General features: G+C 35.9%; 2 long non-coding RNA genes across 4 annotated transcripts in view; both read left to right on the top strand.

Moving 5' to 3' along the window:
• LOC104861662 overlaps positions 1-19,047 on the top strand; it is a 95,445-nt gene that overhangs the window by 30,572 nt on the left and 45,826 nt on the right. The gene's annotated exons all lie outside the window — the stretch shown is intronic.
• The window catches only part of LOC117284423, a 17,205-nt gene continuing 7,422 nt past the window's right edge, over positions 9,265-19,047 (top strand). The window contains exons 1-2 of the long non-coding RNA XR_004515505.1: positions 9,265-9,434; positions 9,944-10,000. This is a non-coding gene — a long non-coding RNA (uncharacterized LOC117284423). The remainder of the gene's footprint in view (positions 9,435-9,943; positions 10,001-19,047) is intronic.

Here is a 19,047-nt window from a genome sequence, read left to right as displayed (position 1 = left end):
GGAGCTCGCGCGCACGCCGCCGGGTAATCGCAGACAGGCAGGTAGGCAGGCAGCTGAAAAAAACCCCCTCTGGGGTCCTTGGGTCCTTCCTGGGTCTGTTGTCGCGCAGGCCGGGAGCTCCCGCGCAGGCTAAAATCAGTTTAAATACCAACTTTCTATGATGTATCTTGATTCCTTTTTTTCCATTCTCTTCCTCTCCCTTCAACCCCTCTTCCTCTTCTTTATTTACAAACAACCTATTTCCTTCTTTTCTCATTTTTTCTTTTGCCTTCCTTCTTTTCCCCCTTCACCCTTCATAATTCCCCCTTCATATTGAATAATTTTTCTTATTTCATATTGTCTATAATACATTTTGGTCCCTGTTTACATTTTCAGTTTCTTAGACCAGAGAGACAATGCAATATTTATACATGTGTGTCTGTTTTATTTCACTTAAGACTATAGCTTCAAGGTGTCTTTATTTAGCTATAAATGTTTCAAGTTTATCCTTCTTTATGGCTGAGTAGTACTCTATTGTTAAAAAGATACATCTTCTTTACCCATTCATCCACTGATGGGCATTTGTGTTGTTTCCAAGATTTGGCTATTACAAACTGTGTCACTATACATATATATTGCTGTGGTATGATGTTTTTATTATTTTTTTCAGAAGATACCCAGGAGAGGAATAGCTAGGTCCAATGCGACCTCTAATCCTAGTTTTTGAGGAATCTCCACACTCATTTCTATAGTGACTGTACCAGTCTACACTCCTACCAACAGTGGAAACCAGCTTCTTTTCACTACATCACCATTTGTTGTTTGCTGATTTTTTGATATTAGCCATTCTTGATGAAAAACATAAAAGAAATGGACAGTCTTAGATACATATGAATTATCAAAGCTCAAAGAAGAAGATATTAAAATTCTAAATAACTCAACATCACTCATCGAAATTGAAAATGTAATTAAAAACTTAACAACAATGGTTTCACTACTGAATTCTACAAAAAAATTAGAGATCTACTGCAAGTTCTCCTCAAACTCTTTAATGAAATATAAAGAGAAGCAATACTCCCCAAATCATGTGTTAACATGTTATCAAAAGCAGAGAAGAGGGCTGGAAATTTAGCTCAGTGGTTCCTCCACCTGCCTCACAAGCGCAAGGTCCTGAGTTCGATCCCTGGTGCAAACATACAAACAAACAAACAAAAAGCCAAAAACAAAAGAATTCAACCAAAAAAGAGAACTACAGACCAATCTCCCTAATATTCATAGATGTAAAAATCCTCAATAAGATACTGGCAAACAGAATGCAGCAATCATCAAGAACATTATGTACTATGGACAAATAGGGTCATCCTAGGGATGCAGCGATGGTTCAAACTACACAAATCAATAAATGTAATACACCATATCAACAAAGCCAAAGACAAAAATCACGCAATCACTTCAAGTGATGCAGAGAAAGTATTTGGCAAAGTCCAATACCCATTCATGATAAAACCCCACAGAAAATTGGAATATCAATCTGATAAAAGCCATCTATGACAAACCAACAGCCATCATACTAAATGGACAAAAATTGAAAGCTCCCACTCTAAATCAGGAACAAGACAAGATGTCCACTGTCATTACTCTTATTCAATATAGTTCTGGAAGTGTTAGCCAGAGCAATTAGATAAGAGAAAGAAAGAGATAGAAGGAATAAGGATAGGAAATGAAGACATTAAACTATCATTATTATCAAATGATGATACTTTCCGTAAAAGACCCCCAAAACTCTACCAACAGAGGTGTAGATTTAATAACCAAATTCACTAGTGTAGTTGGATGTAAAGTCAACACTCAAAAATCAATAGCCTTCCTCTATACAAACAACCTCACTGAAAGAGAAATTAGGGAAACAACTCATTTCACAATAACATAGAAAAAGAATGAAATACTAGGAATTACTCCAATGAAGAAATTAAAGGACCTCTACATTGAAAACTACAATACTCTGACCAAAGGAGATCAAAGAGGATACTAGAAATGGAAAGATATCCTTTACTCTTGGGTAGCAAAAACCAATGTAGCAAAAATGGCCATACCTCCAAAATTACTATACATATTTAGTGAAATTCTTATCAAAACGGCAGCAGCAAATCTCAAAGAATTAGAGGAAACTATTCTAAAATTCATTTAGAACCAGAACAGACCTAGAATAGCCAAGGCAATTCTGAGCAACAAGGGCAAGGCAGGGGGCATCACAATCTCTGAGTTAAAATTATATACAGAGCTACTGTGATAATGGTACTGGCAAAAACAAAACAAAACAAAAAACAGACCTGAAGACCAATGAAAAGACTAGAAGACACAGAAACAACCCCAAACACACTCAACCACCTTATCTTAGACAAAGAGGCCAAACACATTCACTGGAAGAATAACCTTTGCAATAAGTGGTGCTGGAAAAACTGGCTTTATGTTGAAGACTAAAATTAGTCCCATGTTTCTCACCATGCACTAAACTAAAATCAAAATGGATTAAAGTTCTAAATATTAATACAGAAACATTAAATCTGCTGAAAGAGAGAAATCTTGACATAATGGTAGACAAAGACTTCATGAACAAAATCTAAACCACGTGGGAAATAATCCAACGAATCAACAACTGGGAATTCATTCTATCAAAAAGCCTTTGCACTGCAAAAGAAATCACCAAAAGAGAGAAGAGACACCCCACAGAGTGGGGAAAAAATCTTAGCCAGCAGTCCCTCAGAAAAAGACTAATATCCAGAATATACAAATCACTGAAAAAAATTAGAGCCCTCAAATTTAAAGACTGAATCCAAAAGTGGGCATCTGAACTGACACTTCTCAGATGAAGAAGTACAAATGGTGAATAAATATGTCTCCCCCTTTAAGTGGTGGATATTAAGTGTTTTGTCCCAGAAATGGATAGCTGACTAATACAGGAGTGATAAAAATGTTATGTGTATGTATGAAAATGTTACAGTGAAACCCAGTATTTGGTAAAATTATTATGTACTAACTAAATATCTAGCAAGCATTAGGTCCTGAGTCCCATCTTTGGTACAAATATCTTTGGGTGCTAGAGGAATTTTAAATAAGACCTGGTGGAGGTGACATTTAATCTTTCACTAGGAGTACAGTGTAAAGGTAAAAATGGAGAAAAACTGGTACTTTAGGCAGGGGGGTAAATTCAGGTTGTGTTTTGGAGACAATATAAGTGAGATTAGCTGGGAGGGTAGACAGGAGCTAAATCACCAAGGACCATAAGGAGAATGGGTCTTATTTCATGTGGGAATCCAACAGAGACTTAAAACTGAGTGACATTGTCCTGTTTTTAATGTTGTAATGGATAAGGTTGTGAGTACTTGTGCTACATTAGTTAAGTAATGGATAAAAAAAATAAACTCCCATACTTAAAATCAAGTGGTACCAGACATTATGAACAAAAGGAGTTTCTAGTAGATCTTAGAATTGTGCATTAAGTAGAAGTGAATTATAAAGAAAAAAGATTTATTCATTAATGGGGGGATTTCCAAGGTATTTTCAGTGTGTCAAAAGACCTAACAGGAAGCTGTACATTTCCCCTCAGTAAGGCTTAATAGGGTAATTACAATTTCATGTTTATTTACTTTAAGTTGGAATTTATAGGAACTCATTATAGGAACACAAATAATCTTAGGATGATGAGAAGCTCAGAAGATATGTTTTTTTTTTCAGAGAAAATGAACTGAAGTTGCTCAGTAAAATTATTCAGAGTGTAGAAAAGCTAATGAAGAGAAGTGGGATATTTATGAGAGAAAAGTAATGACATTCAGATCCCACCTTTACACAGACTCATAAAAGCCAAATGCACTTTCCTATTTCCTCAAAATCCCAGAAACAAGGGCATCATTCTCTACTCCTACCTCCACTTATTTCTGTGATCTAATCATAAATCATATTATTGACTATCTCTGAACATTTTTAGAGTTGTAACCTTTTTCTTTTTTCACATTGTTATGACCTTCCTTGATGCCACTGGAGGCATTCTGCCTTCACCACAAAATCTATGGCTTCTTCCATTATTCTGCAGAGTAGGTGGAATTAACAAACTGACTCTCAAGAAAACCAAGGTCTATGTGACTCTGTCCAGAGATAAATCATGTGTTCTGCAACCAGAAAGAAAACGTGTTATAGTTGTCAAATTCTTGTTAGATGTCCTTCTATAACCAGAAGTTATGCTTGCTAGCTATTTAATTTTTATTAGAAAAGAGTATGTGTCCTTTAGTGTCCTGAATGGGCTAGAGTTGAGACTTGATATTATTGAATCTGTCTCAAGTAATGTAAGTAGGGTATGATGGGATGCCACCACACGTTCACCATTTCTGAAGAGGAAAAGTTACAATTGTGGTCAGATCATTGCCCTCCTGAACAGTTTGTCTAGTTGTGTTCATACAGAAATGAAGATATAACTCTTGATTACTGTTGACTTGGATAAGTAATAAAAGTAAAGCTTAAAACAGGCCCAAAACTTTGAGCCAGTTCCATGTTCTGAAACTGCCATCTTGGGCCCAGGGATTTGGCTCAGTGGTTCTGCCACCTACCTTGCAAGCGCAAGGTCCCAAGTTCAATCCCCAGTACCAAAAAGAAAAAAGAAAGATACATAAACTGAAACTGCCATCTCTTTGCAATTAGAAAAAGCAAGTAAGATATAGTCTACTAAGTTAGAAGTACAGTCATTTTTAACTTTTTCTTATATTTGACATATATTTATGTACTAAAATTTTTTATTTATCAGAAATTAATTGGATTTCCTGTGTTTTTTGGCAACCCTAAGATTGATATATCCAACAATCATATTCTTCAGTGGCACATACTGTAATATACGCAGATCAGCAAAGAATGATTTTTACAGTGATAATTTTTCCTCTGCCAAACATGAATTTTATAAGCAATGGATTGTATACACCAGTACAAAACTAGGATTCTTCTCCTTATAAATTTGAATAAGCAATAAAAAGCCATACTAGCTACTAGTGGTTCCATATTATTTTCTTAAACAAATATAAGCTATACGCTTTGGAAAAAGAAGTAACCTGACTTATCTGAGAAAAAAATTTGTGTGAGACTTTGAAATTGGAAAAAGAAAATTACTGAGTATTCTGTCCTGGGATTACTGCCTTATTTATTAGAGGAAATGACTACAACACATACAATTTTTTATTTTGTTCACATTAGAAAAGAAAAGCATGTGATTTTCTTTCTTTCTTTTGGTGTTAATAAGTACAGTACTGGATTATTAACGATGGAGTAAGTTGAAAATTACCAGAGTAGTAGAGTGTTTTGATAGGCCAATATAAATTATCTAATTCCTGTAACAGATTCAGACACATGTGCAAGCAAGCAAACACACACACACACACACACACTCTCCCTACACTCATCTTGCAAATAGGATGAGCGTAGGTTATATTTCTTTTCAAAATTATATAATGCATGCTTATAATAAAAATTCAAACTACACTGATGTATCCAAAGCAAAAGTAAGAGACTCCTTCAGTATAAACCTCTCTAATCTTACTTTCCTTCCTAAAAATAAATACTATTAATGACATGGTAGATAACTTTCAAATGTTCAAATGCATTTATAAATATAAATAGCTATTGTGGTCTTCATATTGTTCATCACTTTATGTATTCTTGATCACATTTCTGGTTTGGTATACTTAACTCCTTTGGCAGCCCCTAAATTATTGGATGATTCTAATACCTGTGTATTGTCATAGTGCATCTGAATTTTTGTTCTTAGAACAATGTTGCAATAAGCTTTCTTATGATTTTTTGTACATAGCTCACATTTGCTTATATATCAAAGGGAATGGACACATCAAATTTTGATAGGTGCTACCAAATTGTTCTTCAAAATTATTATACCTTCCCAAATAATGTATTATAACTGATGACACATGACTTATAGCTGGTGTAGATGATTGACATGTCCATCAATTGTATTCAGCAATCTCTTGCCTTATCAATACTGAATATTAGCAATATTTTCTATTTTTTATGTATGTGAAAATTATTTCTCATTGCTGCTTTATATTTTTTTTCCTGACTGCAAGTATGGGTAAATAGTTTTTCTAAAATTTCTGGACATCTACCTTTCACTGAACGTGAATTACCTGTGCACATCCTTGAGGAGGCAGATGTCCCCCTTCTCCTGTACACAGTGGGGCTAGGACTGGAGCTGAGAATTTAATGAGAGCATGTGTAAATGGTCCAGGATTGTTTACCTGAGGGCAACACAATCTAGCTTCTGAAATCTGGGTGGTTGGGTTTAGAAATACTTCACATGCCTGTCAAGAGAATGTTAGCCAAAAATCCAAGATGGGTAAGAAAAGGAACTGGATTTAAGAGATGGATTGCTATTTATCTGAAAGCAACAAAGATCCCCCTATACTGGTGATATATGGGGTAGAACTGGCCCTTGATATATACTCACATGTAACTAGGGTTTTAAAAACAGTAACTTAAAATTTATTAATGCTATAATGGAGGTTATTCTGCTTTTAAGGTAGCATCACATGGCATACATCTGAGTCCATTCTCAAGATACTCTGTTGTACTTATCTCTGCCTGTTTTGTAGATCTGCAATCTCTGGCACTAAGGGGTCATCTGGGTTTGTATCACATAGCAATGAACAGATAAAGAACTTTAGAAATAGTTAAATCAGGAGACTACTGTGATCTTAGAATATTCATACAAAAATGGTGCAGTTATTGTTAATATTTTGGGTGATAAATTCTTGTTGTAAATCAACCTAAGGTGGTGTGAAGGGGTAGCCTGTAGGGAAATGAATTGTCAGAAAGAATACACTGCCTTTTATTTGTCTAATAATTGTGGCTTGTCAACTAAACATATCATCCCTGACTGGACCTGCAGAGTATTGTGCTAGAGGATCCTGGGACAAACCACTGAATTCCTTATGTTAATTTCTTTCAGTCAAGCCTGTGCTTTTCATCTAACACCTTGCTAGCTTGGTGTGTACTTAAAGGTCTGGCCCCAAATCCTGATTATCCAGGTGAAAAGGCAGGATTGTCTCTTGGTCTCACACTGACTCTAGCAGTGCTGGGTATTGAGGGGGCAGATCTCACCAGAGTCTCGTGGCCAGCTAGCTGAAGTGCGAAGGTTTTAATCTATGATTAACTACAGTTGGATGCAGATAGTGGGCATGGTGTTGAAAGACCAAGCCCTGGCTTTCCAAATCAGTATGGAGTCATTAATAATATTTAGGAGTGTGGAGTGAGCTGCTTTATTTCATAGGAAGATTTGGAAAAAGAAAATAAGTTGATTAGTAACTGGTCAAAGAATGCCTTGAAAGCCAGAGGACCTCTAGCTCAAAAGTAAACTCATTTTGTACAAACTGTGCTGAAAGACAAACTCAGATCTGATCATGAGAGTAGCAGAGCTACAAAAGAGACCAAACTCAGGAACTCAACAAGGCTCTTGTACCCAAGTCAGAGTGCTAACAGGGAAAGAAAGGAACTCTGCGACCTGGCAGGGAATATTTTGGTGGAAGAATCTCAGAATCTTAAATATCAAATTTCCCTAAGACTTACTACCTCTTAGAAACAGTTCTTTCCTCTGAAGAAAAGAGCCCTCTTGCCTAAAGAGTGTACAGTGACGTAACATGAAGTAGGATTATGCTGGTTCTCCTCACATGCTCCCCACCTCACACTAATTACCTCTGGCTTATACCCAGGAGTGGCTCAAACACCGAGCCTTAGAAATGAAATTTTAGTCCTATTTCTGGGAATGTAATTTATATGCTGAAGGAAGTGTAGACCTTGCTAATATACACAGGGAAAATATATGCGAGTGGATCTCTAAGGTTTTATTCCAATGAGAAGAATGTACAACAGGCTGGAGATAGGGAGTTGACTGACATGGTATTATGCACCCTGACTTGGGACTTGGCAGCTGGCAGAGATATTGCTCTAGGTAGTTGGTTCTGAGAGTTTTCTGTGATGACTTATTGACATGATAAAGGCCTATATCAAATAAAGCTGAGTTTCCATAACTTTTTGTCATCATATTGAGGTGATTCTTGGCAAAGGCAATATTAGAATGAATTTATACATAAAGTCTAAGAACTCATAACCTGTGTTCCCCAAGAGAACCAGATACTCTGTACGAAGGTAATGAGGAATGCCCTATGAAAGGCTTCTGGCATTTATTTGTAAAGTTTGGTAATCACTGTTCTCTGCAGGCTGAATCATCCTTGTTCTCTGCAGATAATGAAAGATGCTGTTATGAAAATGGAGCTCCTTAATGTCAGAGTGGTTGCTGGTATTCTAGACTAGTAGAGGCAAGATGGCAGCACTTAAACATCAGAGGTAGAACAGCATAGTTTCTGTAAAAAGGCCAGAATGACTGTCAGAGTCCTTTGCCCTAAAACACCTACAGCCCTAAAACACTGTTACCATGATGTGCCGACGTAAGATGGATGAGCATCCAACCAAGATTTTGCTTGATTTTGTAACATTTGTTTTTATTATTTTTGTTAAAATGATGCAAACTCATTGCAAAAGTTCAATGTACACAGAAAATTCCTCAGAAGTGTAATACTCTCTGAAGAGAATACCACCTCTCCTGTTTTGGTGATCATTAAGATACTCTCTCTGTGCTTGTGTTTATAATTTTCTATGCATAGGGTCTGGCTTTTTGTGCTGTTTTTGTAAGTTGCCTTTTTTAAGGTTAATACTCTATAGGCATCCTTCCTTACCAAAGAAAATACCTTTTATTTTATAGTGAAGTATGGCATGTTTTTATGAGCCTAGACACTGAACTACACTGTTTCAATTCAAATGCAAGTTGCACCAATCTCTTTTTATTTTTAGAGATTGAACTTGGGTCCTTGCACTTGTGAGGCAGGCGCCGGAACCACTGAGCTAAATCCCCAGCCCTTAAAATCATAGATTTTTTTTTTTTGTAATGGGGATCAAACTCAGGCCCTTTAGCTTGTGAGGTGGGCACTGGAATCACTGGGCCAAATCCCCAGCCCAATTCTGCCAATCTCTAGCTTTGTAAAAGCCAGTTGAACTCTCCATGCTTCTGTTTCCTCATTTCTAAAATGAGTATTAAAACAGAATGTAAGGTTATGATGAGGATTAAAGTAATTAATACATAGCTCAAAAAATAGTTATTATTAGTGATTGTGTTATAGTCTCCTAATAATGGACATTTATGTTGTTTCTTTTTCCTTTTTTTAACTTATAAAGTTGAGCATCCCTAATCCAAAAATCTGAAATCCAAAATGCTCCAAAATCTGAAAATTTTGAATGCTGATATGACATCACAAGTGAAAAATTCTACATGTGACATTACATGACTGATCCCAGTCAGAATACAGACAGACTAAAGTGCTAAAAAATCATCTTCAGGCTATGCAAAGAAGGTATGTACGGAACATAAATGAATTTTGTGTTTAGGCTTGGGTACCATCCTCAGGGTTGTTCATTATATATATGCAAACACACCAAATTCTAAAAAAAAAAAAAACAACAAAAAAGTCTGAAATCCAAAATACTTATGGTTCCAAGAGTTTTGTTATCCAAAATAACTCAGCTGAATAAACAATGCTGCTGTGAGCATTCTTGCCCCTACATTTTCTTATATTTGTGTGATTATTTTCTTAAGGAATTTCCACAAATGGGATTTTCAGAGCAAAAGTAATGGTCTTTTCCCCTGAACAATACTTTTTTTCTTTTTAGGATTTACTTAAAGTTTCTTATGTAAGAATTGTGTCTTCATGGACTACCCTTGTAAATATAGCTGTTCGCTTTTATCTCTTTTTTATTAAATAGGAATTTGAATTTGAGGGAGGGGATCATTAGAAAATAAGGGCTCAGATTGCCATTTGATGTTTTGTAACTTTCAGATTTCTTCTAATTTTATCCTCTGAAGGTTTTGGCATGAATACAGCAGCATTAAATCCTGACTGGGATAAAATGTTGGAAACAAGTGAGTGACTGCAATCTGTTTGGAAAGTGGTTTTTGCAACATGACCCAGTAGCTTAATGGATCATATCTGAGCGTCAAGGAAAACATTTCATTGATCCAGTCCCTTTGGCACCCGGATGTGGCAGTGAGTTGCTTCCCAGTTCTCCCGTCCATGGCTTCATTGATCCTTCTAGCAGTATTTGCTGGCTGGGTTCCTATTCATGACTCCTTGTCTCTGAGTCTGTGACTCATTGTTGATTTTCCTCCAGAGAAGAAGAGCTTAATTCCTTCCACTTTACCTTCCATCTTTGTTTCCTGCCTTCTTAAAGAAATCTCTATTTTGAATCTCTGTCCTTTTCCTTAAAATTCAACTTACTTATTCCTTGAGATTTTTTTCCCTGTGCTAAACCCTCTAGAGTTTGCTCTCTAGATTTTTTTCTACATAGCAGGCTTGTTTTAGGAGAAACTCATGCATTCCTGTTCTTTGCATATGTACTGGTAGTAGATGGAGGCCTGGGGATGTTGTAAATTTAGACATTCAAATTGAATGAGTGGTCTTATATTTCAGTTTAAAGAAAGGATTTTGAATGTTTTTACTGTAACAAATGATAGGTGTTTGAAGAGCCAGATATCTTTAAACTAAAATAAACATTACACAATGTGTGCATATATTGAAGTATCACATGGCACCCCACAAATATATAGGAAAGGACACTTTGAGGTTCTGGTCAGCTGTGTTCCCTTTTTTTCTCCTGCTAGTGGGAAAGAATCAGCAAGAATCATCAGGGAAGTCTTGCCTAGGAGACTATTTCACAACAGGAAGTCACATCAGGTGCAGTTAGCTCATCTGTCCATGAATCTTTCTGTATACCCCTTTGGGAAAGTCTGAGTTCCTGCACTCTCTCCATGCGAGAAGGGTGCTTTCTTCTGTGACACTTTAACGTCATACTGTGTCTGATGGCTACACTACACGCTTGAGAACACAAACTTCGATTTAGTCATATTAGGTCGCAAAGCCTATCCAGACCCTGGCACAGAGAAAATGAATGAAAGGTTGAATGTGTGAACGTTTGAGAGGATCCTGTTTAGGAAACTAATAGACTCTTGAATTTCTCTCATTAACCCACAAGGTGGCAGCAATTACCATAGTCCAGTTTTCTTATGTGTGGAATTCAGGGTAGAAATCATCTTTGAAGTTCTTATGACTAGAACACATACATTTTGAAAAATTTTATATAAAAAACAGAGCAATACACTGGTGAAAATGAAGAGAAAAAATTAAACCAAACATTTACTATCCACTAATATAGACATAACAGATCTAATGTGACACTATACATTTTGTCTTAAAAAGCATTTAGAACACGTGTTATTAAATTTATGAAAGGAATAAAATTTTCCCTCTTTGTAAATGTTAGATACATAATTTTCCCCCTGTGTGGTGTCTATGTTACCTGCTTTCTCCAAATCCTGTTGAACTCTTCTTGTACAGCTGTCATGTTTCTGACCTCAAAGTTGAAGAATTATATGAATTCTAGTTTCTCAGGCGGATCGCTCCCCGCTCTTTCTTTCCTCTATCCACTTCAATCTGTACAGTGGCCACATTTTGTGCTTCTTATATTGGGCTCTGAGTGAATTTATTTTATTCACTTCTGAAAAAGGATACCAGTTTTAGAAAGCTGCAGTTAAAGATTCTTTACAAGCTCAAGGATGATGACATCCAGATGAGGTCAACAGTAAGTTAGTTTTTTTGAAAAGTATTTATAATTTCTAAGTATCTTAGAAATCATGAGCATCACTACTGCATAATTTTTTTAACTTGCAGAAATTGTGCTTGGATATTTATTGCTGTTTTACTGCAGTAGTAAAGATTGCTAAGATTTGACTTCAAATTTACCAATAATTCTGGATTTGCCTATAACTTTAGACAAAGTTATGTCTAAGAGATTAAGAAAAAGAATGCTAAATGAAGATACTCTTTATAATTAAGGCATCACTGCATAAAGACAATATGAAACCAAGAAACCCAATAAGAATGTCAAGGAGACGAGGAAGAGAATAAAAGACAGAATGAGGTGCACACAGGCTCCCTGACAATGGAGTGCCCTCTTAAGAAGTTGAATCTTTGGAGTCTTCCAGGCTTTTCTCAGCTGCCAAAGGAGACTCAAACTCTTCTAACACCCACCATATCCCAGCTTTACAACAGCTCCTTGTCAAGATGCAAAAAGTTAAAGATGTTATACTTACACAACAATGGAATAAACATCTCCAAAGTGTATTTTACTCATTAATGAATCAAAGAAATGCTCAGAGACAAAATTGGTATCCAAGAACACTTGAGAAACAGGGTCTTATGTCCACCAGGAAAGAGATTTTGTGCATGTTTGGGGCACTGGACATTGAACCCAAGGTCTTTGCACTGAGCTGCAGCCTCAGACCCCCTTTTTATTTAGTGAGACAGGTTCTCACTAAATAGCTAACTTGTCTGGCCTGGGCTTAACTTGCAATCTTCCTGAGTCACCCTCTCAGAGTATGGGATTACTAGCCTGTGCCATCAGGTGCAGTTTGATACCTTATTAAAATCTGCAAATATCTCATTTCCAAATAAGGTCATATTCACAGACTAGTGTTAGAACTTGGACATATATCTATAGGAAATACAACTCAATCTATCGCAGAAAATTTTGGACTTAAGAGGTCTTGAGTTTGAATTTCTTAGACCATTTAGTTAGATGAGTATCTCACAGTCTTGTCTGCATGCTTTCTGCTTTACCAGGTGCTGGGGAAATTTACTATTCTTAGCAAGGTGGGATTTCAGGAGCCCCAGACACTTATTGTGGCAACTTTGCATCTAGTCACCTTGTTTGGATTTTCTATCTCCAGTTCAAACAATAAATCCCTTTCATGGTCTCTGAGACAAAGTCCTTGCTTCTTGTCAGGTTCCAGGTCCTTTCCTTTTCCCTGATACATCTAGGTTTTGGTGCTTATCCACAAGATCAGTTTTTCTTTTTTTTTTTTAAGATCAGTTTTTCTGAGATCTGGTCTGTGTCCTGCTCTTGTCAGCGTACCCCCCAGAGCTCTTGGTTCCAAGGGAGCAATGTGATTTACTAGAGAATGAGGAGGGAGCAGTCACACACCCCTGACTGGCAAAGAGAAAATTGGTCTGGGTGACCATTTGTGTAAGTGTGTGTGTGTGTGTGTGTGTGTGTGTGTGTGTGTGTGTGTGTGTACGCGTGCGAGCATGTATGTTTTTGGTTGGTTAGGCATTCGCAAGGGTATAGTCAAGGCGCAAGAGAGGCCTTTTCAGGGTTTGGGAATAGTAGAGAAAATTGCTGTGTGTGTATTTGTGTGTGTGTGTGTGTGTGTGTGTGTGTGTGTGTGTGTGTGTGTGTGTGTACGCGTGCGAGCATGTATGTTTTTGGTTGGTTAGGCATTCGCAAGGGTATAGTCAAGGCGCAAGAGAGGCCTTTTCAGGGTTTGGGAATAGTAGTCGACCTCAGCACCTTGTGGATGTAGAGAGCAGGTATCTTCAAGATTTTAATTTAAAATCTTTCAAGTTAATTTTGAAAAAACTACAAAAATCCTCACATGTTTTAAGGTAACATCCAAAGGTTTTCATCTTGTTTATATAATTATAAAAGTTGAGGGTTTTTACATTTTGTAATATAGTATGATTTTAAAACAAAACTGCTATATTGTTCTTTTAAAAGTATCCAGAAGAACCTAAATGTTATAATGACTTGATATCTACTCACTACCATAGTTTTGTGTATTTATAAATAAGTTATTTAAATATTTGGAAGTTCTGCTTATGTCATTTTTCCTCCTCAAACTCATATTTACATTTAATACTTCCATACAATTTAACTGTCATGTGGTGAGTTTAAGTATAAAGGTCATTTTTTTTTTTTGGTACCAGGGATTGAACTTGGGTCCTTGCACTTGCAAGTAAGGCCACTGAACCACTGAGCTAAATCCCCGGCCCATAAAGGTCATTTTTTATTTACTTTGTCCTAATTCTTTGCAAAAGATATATTAGAAAATCAAATTGTAAAACTGTCTTTTTGACAGTAACATATGGTTTTGAGTGCTAACCACATTTTATTTTAGACTCAAATAAATAAAATCACAGATGAAAAAGGAAATATTACAACTGACTCCAAAGAAATGCAAAGTATTCTTGAGACTGTTATGAACAACTAACTACACACCAACAAATTTGATAATCTAGAAGAAATGGACAATTCCTGGACACATTCCCTTACCGAGATTGAATTAGAGAGAAAAAGAAAAACTGAAGAGACCAATAACAAGAAATGAGATTGAATCAGTAAAAAAACATCACAACGAATAAAAGCCTAGGACCAGACGGTTTTATTCCTGAATTCTACCAAACATTTAAAGAAGAAGTAATGCCAGTTTTCCTCAAATTATTCCAAGAAATTGAAGAGGAGGGAATTCTTTCAAACCCATTTTATGAAGCCAATATTCTCCTGATGCTAAAAACAGTCACACACAACAGTAAAAACAAAATTCTGGTCACAAAATGAATTGGATGAGGAACTTAATCAAATTCAGTGGTTAGGTTCAGTGTTGACCTCTGGGAAATTTGATTCGGTTCTCATCCAATTCAGTTTGCAACCAGAAAAGTGGAAAGAATTAAATTCATGAGCCGAAGTACCACTTATTCCTAGAAGAAAAGTTAATAGATATTTCTTTTCACAAAGAAATGATAAATGTTTGAGAAGATAGGCATGTTTATTCTGATTTGAACATTACATAATGTGTACATGAAACACCACATGGTATTTGTAGGTACAATTTTATGTGTCAGTCTAAAAAATAAAAATAAATTCTTTTAGATTGTGTTGCTATAACCATGAATAGTACATAATAAAATGACAAAGATAAAATATTAATAATTAAATAGAAAATATAAAATTTTATTGGAATTCCAATTCCTAATGAAGTGATAGTATTCCCCCAACAATTACTTTATTATTTATTGCTGGAATGAGATAGAGTTTTCTATTACTTTTTTCATTTTTATAAGTAAAAGTACTAAGGAATATTATTTATGAAATAAGTAGCAAAAATGTAAGGAGTGATGAATTAATTTCTTCTGAATTATGTGTTAAGAAGTAATTATAAACTATTATTTAACTTATTTATTACCTGGCGATGTAACTAGGTTCTCAAATTAATGAAAGAAATAAATTGAGACCATGTGATGTGCAAAGTGATTGGTTATCCAGTCATCAGAAGGCATTCAGTTTTTCATATTTTTGAGAAATTCATCCAGCCGGGTGTGGTGGCGTGTGTCTGTAATCCCAGTGCTTGGGAGGCTGAGGCAGGAGGATCACTGTGAGTTCGAGACCAGCCTGGGCTACATAGTGAGTTCCAGGTCAGTCTCAACTATATAGTGAGACCCTGTTTCAAAAAAGAAAGGCTTTACCAAAACTTAACAAATGATTATTAATTACACTTATTAGTCTTTCAGTTTATAATGCCTGATTAACTCAATACATTCACATGGGACTCAGAGATGTGAAATGTTTATTTTCTATACCTTTGCCAATATGATATGTCTTATAAAGTATTTTTTGTCTTATATCGTTAAAATATATTTTCACCTAAAATTTAAAATCTTCTTCATTCAAGTACTAGAGGGAAACCAGTCATTCCTGTTAGTCCCATCAATTCCAATCAGACATACTATCCATTGGAAAAAAATGTGACTTTATTTTAAAGTTTAGATATGTGTTATGTATTTCAAAGATTAACATAAAGATTATTGGACAAAGATTATGGAACATATCTGAGAAGACAAATTATTATTATTTTTTGATATGGGGATCGAACTCAGGACCTTCCACTTGTGAGGCAGGTGGCAGCATCACTGAGTTAAATCCCTGGCCCCAAGACAAGTTGTTTTTTCTTTTAAATTGAATTTACTGGTACATTCTAGGTAGACAATATAGTTACATTCATTACTGGGATCTTGTACGTTTACATGACAAGTCTTGGTTCTCATTTTTTCCCCTTGTCCCCGCCCTCCCTTCACCCCCTCCTCTCCTCCCCACCTTCAAACACTTTAATTCCATTTTTACATTTTCTCATATTTTTTTCCTTTTCCCTTGTTCCCCTTTCCCTATCCTTCTCACTGTACCTACACCTTTGGTCCTTTTCTTCCTATTTCATGTTGCTAATTGTCCCGTTAGGATCTTGAGTACTATTTTAGTTTTTCACACCAGAATCACTTAAGAATATCATCAAAATGTACCCATTTACCTATGAATGAATCTACTTTCTCATTTTTAATGTCTGAGTAGTATTCCACTTCATAGAAAAACCACATCTTTATGCAGTTTCCTACTGAGGGGGAGGTGGGCTGTTTCCAAGTTTTAGCTATTATAAACTGTGCCGCTATAAACATGGGTATGCATATATCACTGTGGTATGATTCTTTTAATTCTTTTGGAAAGATACCCAACAGAGGGATGGCTGGGTCAAATGGAACCTCTAATCCTAGTTCTTTGAGGTTTCTCCATATTGAATTCCATAGTGGTTGCACCAGTCTGCACTCCCACCAACAATGGAGAAGGGTTCCTTTCTCCTCACAGCACTGCCAACATTTGTTATTGTTTGATTTCTTGATAGCAGCCATTCTTTGTGGGATGAGGTGAAATCTCAGTGTTGTTTTCATCTACATCTCTTGAAGGACCAGTGATGTGAAGCACTTTTTCATATATTTACTTGCTGCTTTTATTTCTTTGTCTGAAAAATGTCTGTTCATTTCAGATGCCCATTTTAGAATTGGGTCTTTATATTTGGGGGGGCTTGTTGTTTTGAGTTCTTTATATATTTTAGATAATAGTTCTTTCTCTGAGGAGCAGCTGGTAAAAAGTTTTCCCACATTGTAAGTTGTCTTTTAGTTCTGTTGATGGTTTCTTTTGCAGTGCAGAAGCTTTTTAATAAGATGAAATCCCAGTTGTTGATTCTTTCTGCTAGTTCCCGTGCTACTGAGGATTTGTTCATAAAGTCTTTTCCTATGCCAGTGCCTTCCAGAGTTCTGCCTAACTTATCTTGAAGCAGCTAAATATCTATTTTAATATTTAGATATTTAATCCACTTGGATTTTAATTTAGTGCATGGTGACAAATAAGGGTATAGTTTTAATCTTTTGCAGGTTGAGATCCAGTTTTTCCAACACCATTTAATAGAGTCTATCTTTCCTCCAGTGGGGACTATCAGTTCCTATGTCAAACATGGGGTAGCTAAGTGCATCTGTATTTGTTTTTGTGTCTTCCAATCTGTTCCACTGATCCTCAGGTCTGTTTCTTTGCCGTGCATGGTGACAAATAAGGGTATAGTTTTAATCTTTTGCAGGTTGAGATCCAGTTTTTCCAACACCATTTAATAGAGTCTATCTTTCCTCCAGTGGGGACTATCAGTTCCTATGTCAAACATGGGGTAGCTAAGTGCATCTGTATTTGTTTTTGTGTCTTCCAATCTGTTCCACTGATCCTCAGGTCTGTTTCTTTGCCAGTAGCATGCTGTTTTTATCACAGTGGCTTTGTAGTATAGTTTCAAATTGGGAATTTTTATACCCACTGCCATGTGTCTGTTGCCTAGGATGCCTTTTGCTATTCTAGGTCTCTTATGGTTCCAAATGAATTTTTGGATTCTTCTTTCTAGTTCTGTGAAGTAGTGTTGGAATTTCAATTGGCATTGCATTGAATCTGTATAGCAGTTTGGTAGTATGGCCATTTTCACTATGTTGATTCTTCCTACCCAGGAACAGGGGATGCCTTTCCATTTTCTTATATCCTCCTCGATCTCTTTTTTCAGAGTGCTGTAGTTTTCAGTGTAGAGGTCTTTTGCTTCTTTTGCTAGATTGATTCCCAGATACTTCATTTTTGGGGTGCTATTGTGAAAAGAATTGTTTCCCTAATTTCTTTCTCAGTGAGTCTGTTATTTGTGTAAAAGAAGGCTGTTGATTTTTGAGTGTTGATCTTGTATCCAGCTACTCTGCTAAAAGTGTCAATTAAGTCTAGAAGTCTTTTGGTGGAGTTTTTTGGGTCTTCAATGTAGAGTGTCATATCATCAGTAAATAATGACAGTTTAACTTCTTCCTTTCCTAACTTTATTGCTTTAATTTCTTTCTCTTGTCCAATTGCTATGGCTAATGTTTCCAGAACTATATCGAAGAGGAGTGGTGATAGTGGGCATCCTTGTCTTGTTCGTGATTTTAACGTGAAAGTTTTCAGGTTTGGGCCATTTAATATGATGTTTTTTTATATGTTTTTTTATATGATGGTTTTTTATAGATAGCCTTTATTAAGTTGAGACATAGACCATCTATTCCAATTTTTTGCAGGGTTTTTATCATGAATGGCTGTTGAATTTTGTCAAATGATTTTTCTGCATCTTTTGAGAGGATCATGTGGTTCTTGTCCTTGACTTTGTTAATATAGTGTATTATATTTATTGATTTACATATATTGAACCATCCTGGCATCCATGGAGTAAATATGACTTGGTCAGGATGTATGATCTTCTTAATGAGCTTTTGTATTCTGTTTGCTAGTATCTTATTGAGGATTTTTGCATCTATATCCATTAAGGAGATTGGCCTATAGTTCTCTTATTTTGTTACATTTTTCCCAGATTTGGGAATCAAAATCATATTTGCTTCCAGGAATGAATTTGAAAGTATGGCTTCTCTTTCAATTTCATTGAAAAGTCTGGAGAGTAATGGCAGTAGATCTTCTCTAAATGTGTAGTAAAATTCAGCAGTGAATCCATCAGGACCTGGGCTTTTCTTTGTTGATAAGTTTTTAATTACTATTTTGTTACATTTTTCCCAGATTTGGGAATCAAAATCATATTTGCTTCCAGGAATGAATTTGAAAGTATGGCTTCTCTTTCAATTTCATTGAAAAGTCTGGAGAGTAATGGCAGTAGATCTTCTCTAAATGTGTAGTAAAATTCAGCAGTGAATCCATCAGGACCTGGGCTTTTCTTTGTTGATAAGTTTTTAATTACATTTTCAATTTCTCTCTTAT

This window comes from Fukomys damarensis, unplaced genomic scaffold, assembly GCF_012274545.1.
Source record: "Fukomys damarensis isolate Sample0158 unplaced genomic scaffold, DMR_v1.0_HiC HiC_scaffold_37, whole genome shotgun sequence".
In the NCBI taxonomy this organism is placed as follows: Eukaryota; Metazoa; Chordata; class Mammalia; order Rodentia; family Bathyergidae; genus Fukomys; species Fukomys damarensis.
The sequence above is the reverse complement of the archived record's forward strand: the minus strand, read 5'-3'. Positions and strand labels throughout refer to the sequence as shown.